Genomic DNA, 15,470 nt, shown 5'->3' on the forward strand with positions numbered 1-15,470 from the left:
AATAGTATGTTACTTAGAAATGAAGGTTAGTTTCAAAAAAATCCATTAAAAGTTGAAAATTCTGCTTTTCCCAAAAAGCTTTGCAGAACACTTGTTCTCTTAAAGCCTTATGCATGCATAACTTAGATAAAAACTGAAACTATATTTCAAAATATAAAAGCCAAAGAAAAAAGATTAGGAAGAAAATGTACCAAAATATTCATGATGTTATTGGTTATCTGAATGGTAGATTGCAAGTGATTTTTATTCTTCATGCTATATATCTATTTTCCAAATATTCAAAAATGAGTACATATTGCTTACATAATCAGAAAGAAAAAAGAACTTGGAAAGACAGAAAAATAAATAAATAAAAGAAACATGGAGATGACCATGTTTCATCCCCAGACTGTCCCATGCCCCATAGCCCTTCTTATTCTCTTTTCAGTTCACTGGCTTCCATCTCTTTCCTGCTCTCATACATGATGAGAAAACAGTCAACTCTTCTAGAATAGTTCAACTCATTCTAGGTTCTTGATTCCTCCTGAACACAAAGCTTGTCTGAAAAATAAACTGGCGTATATATTTTAGCTTTCTTTGATTTCTAACAATCCTCTGCGTTTCCCCATAACTCTTTTTTTAGATGGCTTATTTATTTATCATTTAAATTTTTTATTGAAGAATAGTCAATTTACAATGTTGTGTTAGTTTCTGGTATACAGCAAAGTGATTCAGTTTTATACCTATTATATATATATATATTCTTTTTCATATTCTTTTCCATTATGGTTTATTACAGGATATTGACTATAGTTCCCTGTGTTATACAGTAGGACCTTGTTGTTTATCTATTTTATGTATAGTAGCTTGTATCTGATAATCCCAAACTCCTAATTTATCCCTCCCCCACCCTCCATCCCCTTTGGTAACCATAAATTTGTTTTCTATGTCTGTGAGTCTGTGTCTATTTTGTAAATAAGCTCATTTGTATCATTATTTTAGATTCCACATATAAGTGATATTATACAATATTTGTCTTTCTCTTTCTGACTTACTTCACTTAGTAGGATAATCTCTAGGTCCATCCATTTTGCTGCAAATGGCATTATTCCATTCATTTTTATGGCTGAGTAGTATTCCATTGTATATATATATATATATATATATATATATATATATATACCACAACTTCTTTACCATTCATCTGTTGATGGACATTTAGGTTGCTTCCGTATCTTGGCTATTGTAAATAGTGCTGCTATGAACACTGGGGTGCATGTATCTTTTCAAATTATAGTTTCCTCCAGATATATGCCCAGGAGTGGGATTGCTGGATCATATCACAACTCTATTTTTTAGTTTTTTAAGGAACCTCCATGCTGTTTTCCATATGCTGCACCAATTTACATTGCCACCAACAGTGTAGGAGGGTTCCCTTTTCTCCACACCCTCTCCAGTATCCGTTACTTGTAGACTTTTTCATGATGGCCATTCTGACCTGTGAGAAGTGATACCTCACTGTAGTTTTGATTTGCATTTCTCTAATAATTAGTGATGTTAAGCATCTTTTCATGTACCTATTGGTCATCTGTATGTCTTCTTCTCCATAACTTTTTGTCTCTACCCTATCCTACCCCCTAAGACTACTGGTTCTGCCCATCCATTCTATCCTCCCCTCCCGCATCAGGAGATACAAACTCTGATCCTCATATCAATGATTTGTTTAGCAGTTTAAACATTGATTCAACATATCTGTGTTGAATTACAATCCATTTTCCCAGCCTATTCTCCTCACAATCTGATCCAGTGTTGGCAAGAGGAGTAACAGAAGTTTCATGGTCTCTGGTTCCACTCCCTGTGAGCTCTTTCCAAGGGGAGCTGTGACACTGAATGTCTTCTGTTGGTCACCTTATAATAGCACAGCCCAGGCTGTCTGCACTGTTGCCCAGGTTACCGGTTGATTTGCATGAGACACATATAATCTCCATGAATGGAAGGATCCTACAGAGCTGATCATTTCAGGAAACAAACCATATAAGAAGGGTTTTTGTAGAGTGCTCATTCTTTCATTCTTAGAGGAAAGGCTAATTTCACAGCTAAAACATCGTGGCGACAGGGGAAGCCAGGAGGAAAGCACAGATAAGAATTTACCATTCACTAAAACATAAATATTTTATATGTGAAAACTGAGATTAACTTTTGCTCTGGTGTTTGGATTTTATTCTCTCGCTAGAGTTTGTTTTTTCAAAGTGTAGCAGGAAGGTTATAATACAACAGCATTTCCTAACATTGTCACTGTGCTGCACTCAACGTCGTGGCTCCCCTTTTTAGATTGTGCTTCAGATTACACATAGAAGTCGTTATTAATACTTCAGATGTGTGCTTTATAAATTATGTTCAATATTTGTATTCTTAGTGGAAGAAAGTCTCCCTAGTCCTCTTTCCCCATCTACAGGGGGGAGGGGTGGGATTGGAGAAAATGATTATAAACTAAAGACAGGACCATGAATAAAGTATTCACCCATCTAAAAATATATATTTCAGTCATTTTGAATAAACAACTCTAAGAGCATGAAAAGGTCCTTGTGTTTACATGGAGTACAGCTTGTACTTATACGCAATGTAATGCCTCGGTATATAAACACTAGAAGTTGCTGCAGCCTCTCCCTCAGGAAATAATACCTACTTCCTTTGTGCTGAGGGCCTAGGAAGCTCTTTACTGTGTCAGGGAGAAATCATCCAAGGGTGGGGGAGGGAGGGAGGGAAGGAAAGGAGGGAGGGAAGGAAAGGAGGGAGGAAGGATAGAATAAGGAAGGAACCCTACTTGTTTAAACTGGATTAACCAACTCGAAGCCACAGCTTAAATTAAGAAAAACATTTTTAGCTTACTATTAAGAGAGCGGGGGAAAGCAAACATAAGATGTCTGGTCACATCAAAAAAAGAATATTAAGTTCTATCTTATGAAACTATGAGCAATAACTATCTGTAATTGAGACTTTGTTTAAAAGTACTACAGAAAATAAAAAGACTGAAAAGAAAATTAAGTTTATATTATATCTCCCTGAGTCTGTGAACACAGCCTGCTGTGCATGGAGTAGTAGCGGGTACTGGAGTAGATGGACACCAGTCACAGCATACTTGATTTTAGAGAGTTTTGAAAGAGGACAATCTGTTTTTTTGTTGGGTGTGTGTGTGTGTGTGTTTGTGTGTGTTTTCTTAGGGCATATTGAAGTCTTTTAATTTTATAAAATAAAGAAAAAGAAGTCAGAGAGAGAGAAAAATGAATGTGATAGAAACTAAAATACTAAAAGAAAATCCACAAAGAATGGAGATGGGAAGGATGCGTTGCTTACCAGCTTCCATTCCAACTCTTCTGCCTATATTTTATCAGAACTTTTGGATCTCACTTTAAACACAAACTTTATCTTTTCCTGTAGCCCCATTCCAAATTTTCCTTCCCTTCCCTCCAACTTTCCATATCTATCCCTTCACTCTTCTTGATTCTCTTCACTTCTTTTCTTCCTTGTCTTTCTTCCTCCAGTTCCTATTTTTCTTCTCCTAATCACCAGAAATATGTGATGTACAAAACACAATGGAAGGACCATTTTTAATGATGATGGAAAAATTTACAGACACATACAGAACATTTGGGAGGTTAGTTCAATTCTATTTCTCCTCTCCTCTGCAAAAGCAGGACGAAGAAGGAAAAAGTGGGGAAGGAGGTGAAGGAAGATGAGGAGGAGGAGGAAGAGGAAGAGAAGGGGAGAGGGAAGAAGAGGGAGGGAGAGGGAGGAAAAGGGGACTTCCACAGAAAATATCTAGTGACCTTTGCGGGCAATTGGACGTAAGCTTGAAGCACTAAGAAGTGATGAAGACAAAACGTGGGAGATCAACAGAGAAAAATATGAGAGGGTGCCAATGAAGAGGGCAGAGATTAGGATTAGTGGTGAATACAAACAGGAAAATGTGTAAATTGGATTGTTAAAATATATATTCAACTCTTTGAGTGGTTAAAGCAAATATGATAATCCATTATGAAGGCTTTTATTCTAATAGTATCAAATGGCATAACAATTATGAAGTGAAACTGTGGCTAAGTACATTGCTTTAAAAATATATTAGTAACACTTAAATGTACAGCGTATATAAATTCTTAATGCTGCCCACTCAAAACAATGAATAACTCAGTTTAATATGTAGCTGCTAGTTCAGACAAATGGTTTCAGCACACTTATTTAAGTAATGAAAGACCTCATTAATTATGAAGGTTAGTGGTGGGATAGAAAGGCATTCTAATCAGTTTCTTTCCACGATATGTTCTCATAGGGAATGTTAAAATCCTCTAAGTTTAAGCAAAACTGAGATTTGCAGCCTGTTAGAACACCAAAAACTAAGGGCTGTAATACTGCTAAATATTTATTTGTACTCAATATAATACTATAAGACTTTACCTTTTTTTAAATTTGATGATTATACCCAACAGACTGTGTGATTGTTATATGTCTAATTATCTTGTGAAATTTTTAAAGAATACATTTTCAGATAAGTGGTAATATAACCAGGTAAATTTTTTTCATTAATTAAAACATACTTTACGATACATAGAGAGGTCAGCAGTAAATTTAATTTTTATTAATAAGACAACTATGTTAGTGTGAACTAATTCAATAATCTGTAAAGAGTAAATGTGTTTTAAATATATATTATCTAATTTAATTCAGTCAAAATTGCTGATCATCTACTGTTTGTTCAAGACCCTGTATTAGGCACTAAAGTGGACCAAATATTTTAGGTGAGAAACAAAAACATAAATAATTATAAAACCACATTTGCTTTTATGTAGTTCAACAGTACAGTGGGAGAAAAGATGTGGGAGAGATGAGAATAATAATAGGAGGATCTGGAAAATCCTATGGATTGATGAGAATAATGCAGCACCTCCAGCAGATATCACAGGATTAGGAAGTTTCAAGAAGGTGAAAAACAAGATCTAAGACCCAGAGGTAGGCATGCTTTTACTTTTGAAGCTTCTTCACTGTATCAATTTGAAATCAGTCCCCCTGTGATTTCAACCCACTGGTATTTCTCCTGTCTCTGGGGTCACACAAATTAAAACTATTCATTGTGCTAACAGAAAGCTTTTAATAATTACTGATTGTGTCTGAGTCTTCTGTAAGTAAAGACCTTCTGTTCCTTTTTAAATGACATTTTTAAAGTGTTTCTTAACTGTCAAAGTTTTGAATCATTTTATCATCTCCCTTGTTTTCTTCTACATAAGTTCTAGATTGATAATATTATTTCAAAAGTGTTGTCAAAACTCTTTTTAATGGTGACAAAGAAAAACTGGATTGCAGGATCTCCTGCTCCCAAATGCAAGTTAACCAATAATCAAAAATGACAAATATATTACAATTAAAGAAAAAATACAAAATTCTGGGGGTTTTGTATGTATCTCCGAACTCCCAAGAAGCATTACTGAGTTTGTTCCAGAAAAAGTAAATTGATGAAATCCTAAGAATTCTCACTAATACGGTTAATGTGGAGAGAGATGTACTATAAAGTGAGTGGCAGCAGAAGAAAGCTTTGAAAGTAGAAGCCACTATAATTGACATCAGACTCTCAGAAGCTCAGGAGAGGCAGAAAATATTGTTAAGGATCATACTATCTAGGGGTTAATTCCTAAACAAGGGAACAATCCAGGGGTTAATTCCAAAACAAGGGAACAATCTAAAGCCTGAAACTATTGATTGTCTCTTGAAAATGTAACATACCTTGGACTAGATAATGTATACTCTACAAAGACAGGAGTGGGTGATGAACAAAATATTAAACAAGAACTCAGCTCTCAAGTCCTGTGAAGAAGGCTCCAGCTCTCAGATATATTTCAAGTTTCAGAAAGGAGATAAAATACAGTTCCCAGTATTCAAGCAGAAGATAAATCAGTGTTAGGTAAAGTGTTAAGGCTGCCAAAAAGAATCCAACCACTTTACATAAAAACATTGAGAATCTGTATAAAACTGCCCACATTAAATATGAGTAAGCTGAGGAAAAAAGGCAAAAAACAACCACAAAGAAAAAGCAATCAAAGATATTAGGGAGAGAACGAGGAGGAAGAGAGGATGAGAACAAAGCATGTAAAGACAGATGAAGAACCCTATATGGAAGAAAACATTATCCAAGGTAAAGAAAAGTCCCCAAAAGTGTTTTGAACCATAGAAAAATAAAATCTGAACAGTAATTCAATAAAACATAAACTCAAAAAGAAGATGATAAAGCAACTATATAAACAGCTTGAGAAACAACATTATTTCAGAACTAATCACTAACTTGGAATCAGCAAGGAACAAAATTGACATGGCTGAAAATCTATTAATTATGCAGAGGAAAGGCTTGAGGTAATCCCAATAAATACAGAAGATACAAAAGGGATTAAAATAATTAGCTAAAACATAATACATATATTACATTAGTAAAAATTAAGACCTGAAGAATAATTTCCCTGAAATGAAAATGCAAATACATAGATCAAATGGGTATGTTGTAATCTAAGAAAAATGAATGTAGGATTATCTATATAAATATGTCCTACTTAAATTGCTATACTTCAAAAATAGAGATTTCTTTATGTATGCATGGTGGCAGGAAGTATATGGGAGATCTCTTTACCTTCTTTTTAATTTTGCTACAAATCTAAAACTGCTCTAAAAAAATAAAGTCTTAAAAAATAAGTTCTTCAGTTACTATACACACACACACACACATACACACACTCAAAGTCAACATAAAGGGAAAAAAATTTTTCAGTAACAAGTCAGTGAAGTTCTACAAAGTTCTGAAATAAGATATATATAATCACAAATTTTATGCTCAGCGTAATTGTCTGCCTTCAGGTATATGAAATTTTTTCCACATAATTTTCTATGAATCTATCCTTTCATAAATCCCTTAATCCTTGAAGTCACCTTTTTTTCCTAGTAACCTGTGTACTGTTTGGAGTGATATTCACCTAAAGTTAAAATGGTGATTTCTGAGTTGTGAGTCAAGATTATTTTTTGCTTTTTTCTTTGTACTTCTCTGTATTCCTTGAATAGTTTTAAATTAGCATGTATCTTCAAAAAAAGGTTCCACCTGAGATCTGATCAATGATATGTAATTATTATCTACATCACTCCAGGCCCTATATTTCTAATAATGTGGCCTAAAATGACCTACCATTTTGAGGTTGTCGAATCACACTGTTCCTTCATTTTCAGCTAATGCTGGAAAGAGGGGCCAGCCTAGAATCCATCAGCATCTCGCGGTCACTGCATAACCACCGTGATCTTCAGAGAGAAATGACCACTGCTTCACTTTTGCCTTTCAAACCTTGTACAGATTCATCCTTTGCCCAACTCTTAACCACTGAACCGTACAGTGAATGGAGATTCTGGGAAAAGTAGTTCCCACTTAACCAAGTCGATATGGTTTGTAAACCACCTCGTGAGTAGCCTACTGAGTCAATCAGAGGAAATAATGAATACTACAGTGAGAGAGTACAGAAGGCCGAATAATGGCCACCCAAGGATATCAGGTCTAAATCCTTGGAACCTGCAAATATTACCTGAGAAGGAAAAAGGGTCTTTGCCGTTGTGATTAAGGATCTTGATGTGGGGAGATTATCCTGGCTTGTCCACTGGGCCCTAAATCTACTCATAAATGTCCATATAAGAGAAAGGGAGAGGGAGATTTGACACACACAGTAGAGGAGGAGGGAAAAGGAGGAAGGAGGCAGAGGCTGGAGTGACACTGCCAGGAGTGAGGGAACCCTTGCGGCCGCTAGAAGAGGCAAGGGAAAGATTCTCCCAGGAGCCTCCAGAAGGAGGACAGCCCTGCTGACACCCTGATTTCAGTTCAGTGAAACTCATTTCAGACCTCTGGCCTCCAGAACTCTGAGAGAATACATTTTTGGTCTTTTAAGCCACCAAATTTGTGGTCATTTGTTAAGCAGCCCCAAGAAAATAATAGAGAGAAATGACTGCTGCTTCATTTTTGCCTTCCAAACCCTGCAGAAGTTCCTCTTTTGTCTGGCTCTAACCCGAAACGAGAGGAAAGGGGATTCTGGGAAAAACAGTTCCAACTTTACCAGGCTGATGTGGTTGGCAAACCAACACATTCGCAGCCTAGTGAGCCAACCAGAGGGAGAATGTGTTATGAGGATTATAGTGAGAAACTAATAAGCAAGGAATAGGGCCAATTTTTATGTTTTATTTATTATATGCCAGGTAACATTTTATGAATATTAATTCACTTAATTTCCACTATAAGGTAAGCATTATTATTTTTTTTTTTTTTTGTAAGCATTATTTTTATCCAAATTTTACAGATTGGGCAACTGAGACACACAAAAGATCATACAATTAGTTAATGGTGGAGCCAGGATTTGAACGCAGGAAGACTGGCCTCATTCCACATTTTTAACATTTACACTACATACTAAAGAGAATACTTCATTCACTGGGCATCCTATTCATCTACTGTTGTGAAACAAATTACAGCAAAACTTAGCTGCTTAAAACAACCACCATTTTCTGCCATATCTCATGATTTCGTGGGTTAGAAATCCAAGTGGGGCTCAGCTGGGGAATTCTCTCGATTTGTGGTTTTCAGCTGACAAATGAGCTGATCTGAGGAGTCCAAGGTGACTTTACTCACAGGTCTGGCACTCACAGGGGTGGTGGGAAAGCTGAGCTCAGCTGGAGCAGTTGGCTTGGAGGCCCTCCACGTAACCATTAGAGCTGGCAGGCTGAGGGTAGTCAAACTACTTAAGTGAAAACTCAGAGAGTGTTCCAAAAGAACCTAGTGGAAGCTTCAAGGATTTTTATAACCTAATCTTAGAAATCCCCTCTGCTATATTCTCTTGGTCAAACAACTTGAAAAGGCCAGCCCAATTCAAGAGGAGGAGATTTAGACTCTACTTCTCAATGGAGGAGTAGCTAAGAATTTGAGACCATTCTTCATCTACTTTTATTTTAATCTACAGATACTGACTTGCCTAAAGTCAAGAACTAGTTCCTTGAACTTTATAGCTCGTAATTATCTTCATGCATTTCAGAATAAAACTGCTTTTAATGACCTATAAATATGAATTACCTCAACGATGAGTTAGGGGACCTAGTTTACAGTCCTCATTTAATAAGTAAGTCATTTTGAGCAAATCACTTAAACACTCCAAGTCTCAATTTTTTTCACCTATAAAAGAAGAATGTTGGGCTATTTTAATTGAGTCTTTTCTCTGGAAATCTTGAGATTGTTGCCTGGAGGGATGCTGGTGCTGAAGTCCTGGAGCAGTGTGTGGAGTGGGCACTGCTCTCCTTCCTGCCCATCTGGAACAGCAAGGGGACTGTGTGTTGCCTGGGCCACGAGAGCATCTGTCGAGTAGGTGCCTGGGTTTAAATGGTCACTAGGTCTGTTTCAGTTTTAAAATTATCATCTGTTACTTGGTACTTTTGATCATATCAAGCTGCATTCATTTAGGGATTACTTCAAAAAATCAGTGGATTAACACAATAAAAGTTATTTCTTACTCGCAGGAAGTCCAATCAGCAGGGCCTGGGGGCAGGGGCTAACTTGCTCCATGAAGTCATTCAGGAACATAGGCTCTTTACATACTATACTCCCACCATCTGTTAGGAACTCACAGACCTCCACTGAGTTCTCCAAAGCCATTTGAATGACAGAAGGAAAGAGAGAAAACAGGGAAAATCACACAATAGCCCCTTCTGCACTAGCCTGAAAATGGCATATAACCCTTCTGCATTCCATTGGCTAGAACTCCACTGTATCCACTACACTTAAGAACTGGAAATAAGATCTGTGAGGCCAGAAGAAAAAGGAAATCGATTATGGTGAATACACAGCTGTCTCACACAGCTGTCTAATCTTTGAAGCAGGGATGCACCATGGTGTTGTGCAAATCCAGATGAATTCATCCAGTTGTATTTTAGTATGAAAAGAGAATAATTTTTTTCATGTTTCCTGCCTAAGGGACACCTAATATCAAGTGCTAAATGACAACCTGAACAAATGAAACTCTACTTGTTTGATAAGCACTATGAAAAAAAGACTTTTTTGTGTGAATGCAGAGGTTTGAATTAAAACTAGAAACATTCATAAGATGTACTATGGATGGAGAAAATGCTTCAGAACATGCTACAGTTCCTGTTAATGGCAAATTTATGCCAGTAAAATTATCAACCCTTTCTAAATGACCCAGCGCATAAGAGAATTCCTGTTGGGAAGCTCCTATAGCGTCTGCCCACACTGCACTTTGCTTTTATAGGCAGCACTCTTAAGCTGCCACTTCTGTAGGCAGCACATTTACACACTGTTTCATCAGAAATGCATCATTGTGTGCTCACAGTTTTCAAACAAGAACCTCAAAGATTGCTCTGTAATCAGAAGCCATTCAAATTAAACAAATCTATATTTGCTTATAAAATGACCCACTCTCTTTTCATCTTGTTCCTTAGTGAAGCTTATTATTTTCATGTCCAAGGTTAAATGTCCATATTCAGGCCTAAACAGTTTGCTCCTGATGTTCATTTCAGATCTGGACCTCAGTGAGGTCGTGATTTCACTCTTGGAAACACATATTGGTAAACTGAAGTTACTTTTTAAAAGTATTTAATGCTGGGGCTTCCCTATTGGCGCAGTGGTTAAGAATCCGCCTGCCAATGCAGGGGACACAGGTTCGAGCCCTGGTCCGGCAAGATCCCACATGCTGCGGAGCAACAAAGCCTATGCGCCACAACTACTGAGCCTGTGCTCTAGAGCCTGTGAGCCACACCTACTACTGAGGCCCGCGTGCCTAGAGCCCGTGCCCCGCAACAAGAGCAGCCACCGCAATGAGAAGCCTGCGCACCACAATGAAGAGCAGCCCCCGCTCACCGCAACTAGAGAAAAGCCCACGCACAGCAACGAAGACCCAACGCAGCCAAAAATAAATAATAATATAATATTTTTTAAAAAGTATCTAATGCCTAGCTCAAAAGCAAAAATATGAGATGATATAACAAGTAGCAAGGACTTTGAGTCTTTAAGTAGTTGGCTGTCTTATTTACTTTCAGAGCAAGAGATTGACATAGAAACAGAGAGAAACTATATTACATACTGGAATATACCTGATACCCCACCATCCAACATTTTGTCTGATCATTGCTATATTTTATTTATTGATAAGAAACAGAATCAGAGAGCAGAATTTTCTGAAGTGCAAGAATGATTGCACTTGATTGTACTCTTGAATGATTTTGTTTCATGCAGCATTATATAAAATTTAGTCACACAGAGATAAAGATTTTCCCTTTTCAATTCTCTTTCACTTAATTATATGAAACAGAAAGTTTCAAGTTCTTGCTAGTGTGTCTTAAACATACCTCTAAATCTAACTGATCTCTTTTAATAAATAAGGATCAGGTCTCGGGTCCAGGGCCTTTGGTAGGTAATAATATTTTGCTATAATTTTTTAATGCAGTTATTTTTGTAATTACCCTCTACTTACTCTAAGTCACATCAATTTCCATTTACATCAGTTATAAAACGTCAATTTAAACAAAATGTTAAATAATTAATATTAAAAGTGGACATGAATATGGCAAGTATTATGAAGGTGGTACAATAATGAATGAACTTTGGGAAACAGTGTATGGGGAAATTATGCAACATACATTCAACCATATCTATGGCTGTCATTGTCATAAATAACACGCAAAAAGAGGCAATACCATCAGAGGTCACTTTTTTTGTACTAAAGCTATTATATTTATACTTTGTATTGTTCTTCACAGGGGACATTCCATGCTAAGGAATAGTTATTTACACATGTAAAACCAGATTGAATTATCTATGATATAAGTTCACCTGCTATTACTGATCACCATATTAAAAGTGGCTCAGATAGGGTAGAGTTTCTTTCTTTCTCCTCTAACAGTCATACTACAAGTAGTCCAGGAGGTTCCCATGTTTCTTTTTGTTCCTCTTGCATCCCTGGAGCAGCTACAGGTGCAAAGATGCCTCACCACCCTGTCTACATCCCATGTAGCAGGATGAAGCCAAAAGAGGGAAAGCTCCTTTTCTTTAAGTTCTATATTGTTGTAGAGACTAACTCATAATGGCCACATTTAAATATAAAGGAAGCTAGTTGGTTGGCCATATGGTTCACTGAAAATTCCATTCAGATAGAAGAAGAAGAAGATTTTGATGGACAAATAGCAGTCTGTTTAAAAATCCAAGGGATTTCTCAGGACAGAAAAGATGAAATTACATTTAGTACTATTTTATCAATGCAGCATTTTATAATATTTTACTGTTCCATTTCATACCAAATTACATAGAAACTCCTTGGCCTAAAGTTCAAGGTGCTTCACAGTTGTCTACAACGTAAAAATATGGCATTAAGCTGTAAAAACTGTTTGAAATGGCAATAAGTTAGAGCTGCTTCTTTTTAAAAAACTATACAATGTGACTGACTTTATCTGGGTGAATCTGATAGTTAAGCAAGATGGGAATTTGAGCATTTAAGAGCATGTATATAGGATTTATTTCTTAAAGACAGCAACTGACACTAAAGCCTGGAAAGGTATTTTTATATTTTTAGCACTGCTAAACGACCAGCAGGTCACAGAAGGTAAACTTAAGACTCCCACAGAAGAGGCTGACACTGACAAATGAAAATGAGGTTAAACAGAAGCTTTATAAAAATTCCTCTGGTAAAACTTCAGAAAAACAGAAGTTAAAGCCAGATGCTTCTGTTACCCAGCTCATCCAGTTTAAGTTTACATGAGACTCTAAAAAGCTCGATTCTGAGGCCTCATAGCAATTGCTCAAGGTTTGGGGAGCAGCAGGAGGCTTGGTTAGCATTTGCCAACACTGGGGAATTTTGTGTGAAGCCCCAAAGTCATATAACTTAATTTATGGGAAATCCCTAAAATCTGTCCTAGAGATAAAAATTAAATAATATTCATTATCATGATACCACCATTGGGAAAATAACTTCCAAACTCACAATATCCTGGAAATAACTGTGATGTGTGATAAGCAGAAAGGTTATCCAAATTCTCCGAAGAGTAGCATAGCTTTCATTCCAATATAAAAATGAACATAGCATGGAAACAATGTTTAATAAAGTAGTTACATTATTTCTCATTGCTCAAATGGTACCTGAATATAAGAATGCACTTAAAATTGGTATAGTAACTATGGAAAACAGTAAGGAGGTGCCTCAAAAAATTAAAAACAGAACTACAATATGACCCAGCAATTTCATTTCTGGGTATTTTTCCAAAAAAAAAAAGAACATTAATTCAAAAAGATATATGCACCCCTATGTTCATTGAGCATTATTTACAATAGCCAAGATATGGAAGCAACCCAAGTTCCCATCAATAAACCAACAGATAAAGAAGATGTAGTGCATATATTTCAATGGAATATTACTCAGCCAGAAAAAAGGAGTAATATCTTGTCATTTGTAACAACATGGATGGATCTAGAGGGTATTATGCTAAATGAAATAAGTCAAATAGAGAAAGATAAATAAGATTTCACTTATGTGTAGAATCTAAAAAACAAAACAAATGAACAAACATAACAAAACAGAAATAGACTCATAGATACAGAGAACAAACCATTGGTTGCTATAGGGAAGAGGGATAGAGAGATGAGTAAAATAGGTGAGAGAGATTAAGAAGTACAGACTTCAAGTTACAAAATAAATAAGTCACAGGCACGTAATGTACAACACAGGGAATATAGTCAATAATATATAAACATGCAGGCTCAGCAGCCATAGCTAACAGGGCCAGCCGCTCTGCGGCATGTGGGATCCTCCCGGACCGGGGCACAAACCCGCGTCTCCCGCATAGGCAGGCGTACTCTCAACCACTGTGCCACCAGGGAAGCCCTAGTCAATAATATTGTAATAACTTTGTGTGATGACAGACAGTAACCAGACTTAGTGTGGTGATCATTTTGTAGTGTATAAAAATTTCAAATCACTATGTTGTACACCTGAAACTAAAAGAATATTGTAAGTCAACTATACTTTAAAAAAAGATAACTAAGTACTAGGAGTGTAATGTACAACTTGATGACTATAGCTAACACTGCTGTCTGATATATAGAAAAGCTGCTAAGAGAGTAAATTCTAAGAGATCTCATCACAAGGAGAATTTCTTTTTCCATTTCTTGTTTTCTTTCCTTCCTTTTCATTATATCTATATGAGAAGATGGAGGTTAGCTGAACCTATGTGGAAATCATTTCACAATATATGTAAATCAAACCATCATGTTGTAAACCTTAAACTTATACTGTGATATATATCAATTATTTCTCAGTAAAACTGGGGAAAAAAAGAATTCATTTATATATCAGGACAGAACATGTTCTCATTCAAATGTATGTGACTTAACACCATTTATCTTTCAAATGTAATGAACTGTGTTTTTCCATACTTAAAAGTAATGCTGAAAAGAAGATGTGGTACATATACACAATGGAATATTACTCAGTCACAAAAAAAGAGCAAAATAATACCATTTGCAGCAACATAGATGGACCTAGAGATTATCATACTAAGTGAAGTAAGTCAGACAGAGAAATACAAATACCATATGCTATCACTTATATGTGGAATCTAAAATATGATACAAATGAACTTATTCACAAAACAGAAACAGACTCACAGATTTCAAAAACAAACTTCTGGTTACCAAAGGGGAAACACTGTGGGGAGGGATAAATTAGGAGCTTGCGATTAACATACACACCCTACTATATATAAAACAGACAACCAACAAGGACCTGCTGTATGGCACAGGGAACTCTACTCAATATTCTGTAATAACCTATACTGCAAAAGAATCTGAAAAAGAATGAATTTATGTATATGTATAACTGAATCACTTTGAGGTACACCTGTAACTAACACAACATCGTAAGTCAACTATACTCCAATAAAATTTTTAAAAAAATAATAGTTTAACTGGTATTAGGTATAGCTCTAAACATAATTGCAGAGCAAGCAGAGCCTCTGTCTTCACTTCCAGCCTAGCCGTTCTGCAATTTCCTCTTCTTGCTGGTCTCTTCTGCTAATCTTTCAAGTTCCTGGTCTTCTTACATTCTTGTCTACTCTACCCGCTGTCCCAGCCTCTGACCTGCTCCATTCTAGTTTTGCTCTGAGAAGGATCTTCTAAATAATGACAATAGTACATTACATTTTATATTCAACTTTGGAGAGAAAAGACCAACTATGGACAGGGTGTCCAGATATTTGTTTATGCTTCCATCCCTACCCTCTCCCATCAACAGTACCCTGGTTTCCCATGAAAGAATTCACTCCCCACTCATTCCGGGTCATGCAGTTTGGGTTGGATAACCGCATCCTCAGCTCTCGGGGTGAGGCATGAGATCTCTTGTCATCTGGAATCCAGTGTCTACAGAAGCCAGGTTTTT

This window comes from Neophocaena asiaeorientalis, unplaced genomic scaffold, assembly GCF_003031525.2.
Source record: "Neophocaena asiaeorientalis asiaeorientalis breed wild unplaced genomic scaffold, Neophocaena_asiaeorientalis_V1.1 scaffold116, whole genome shotgun sequence".
Taxonomy (NCBI): Eukaryota; Metazoa; Chordata; class Mammalia; order Artiodactyla; family Phocoenidae; genus Neophocaena; species Neophocaena asiaeorientalis.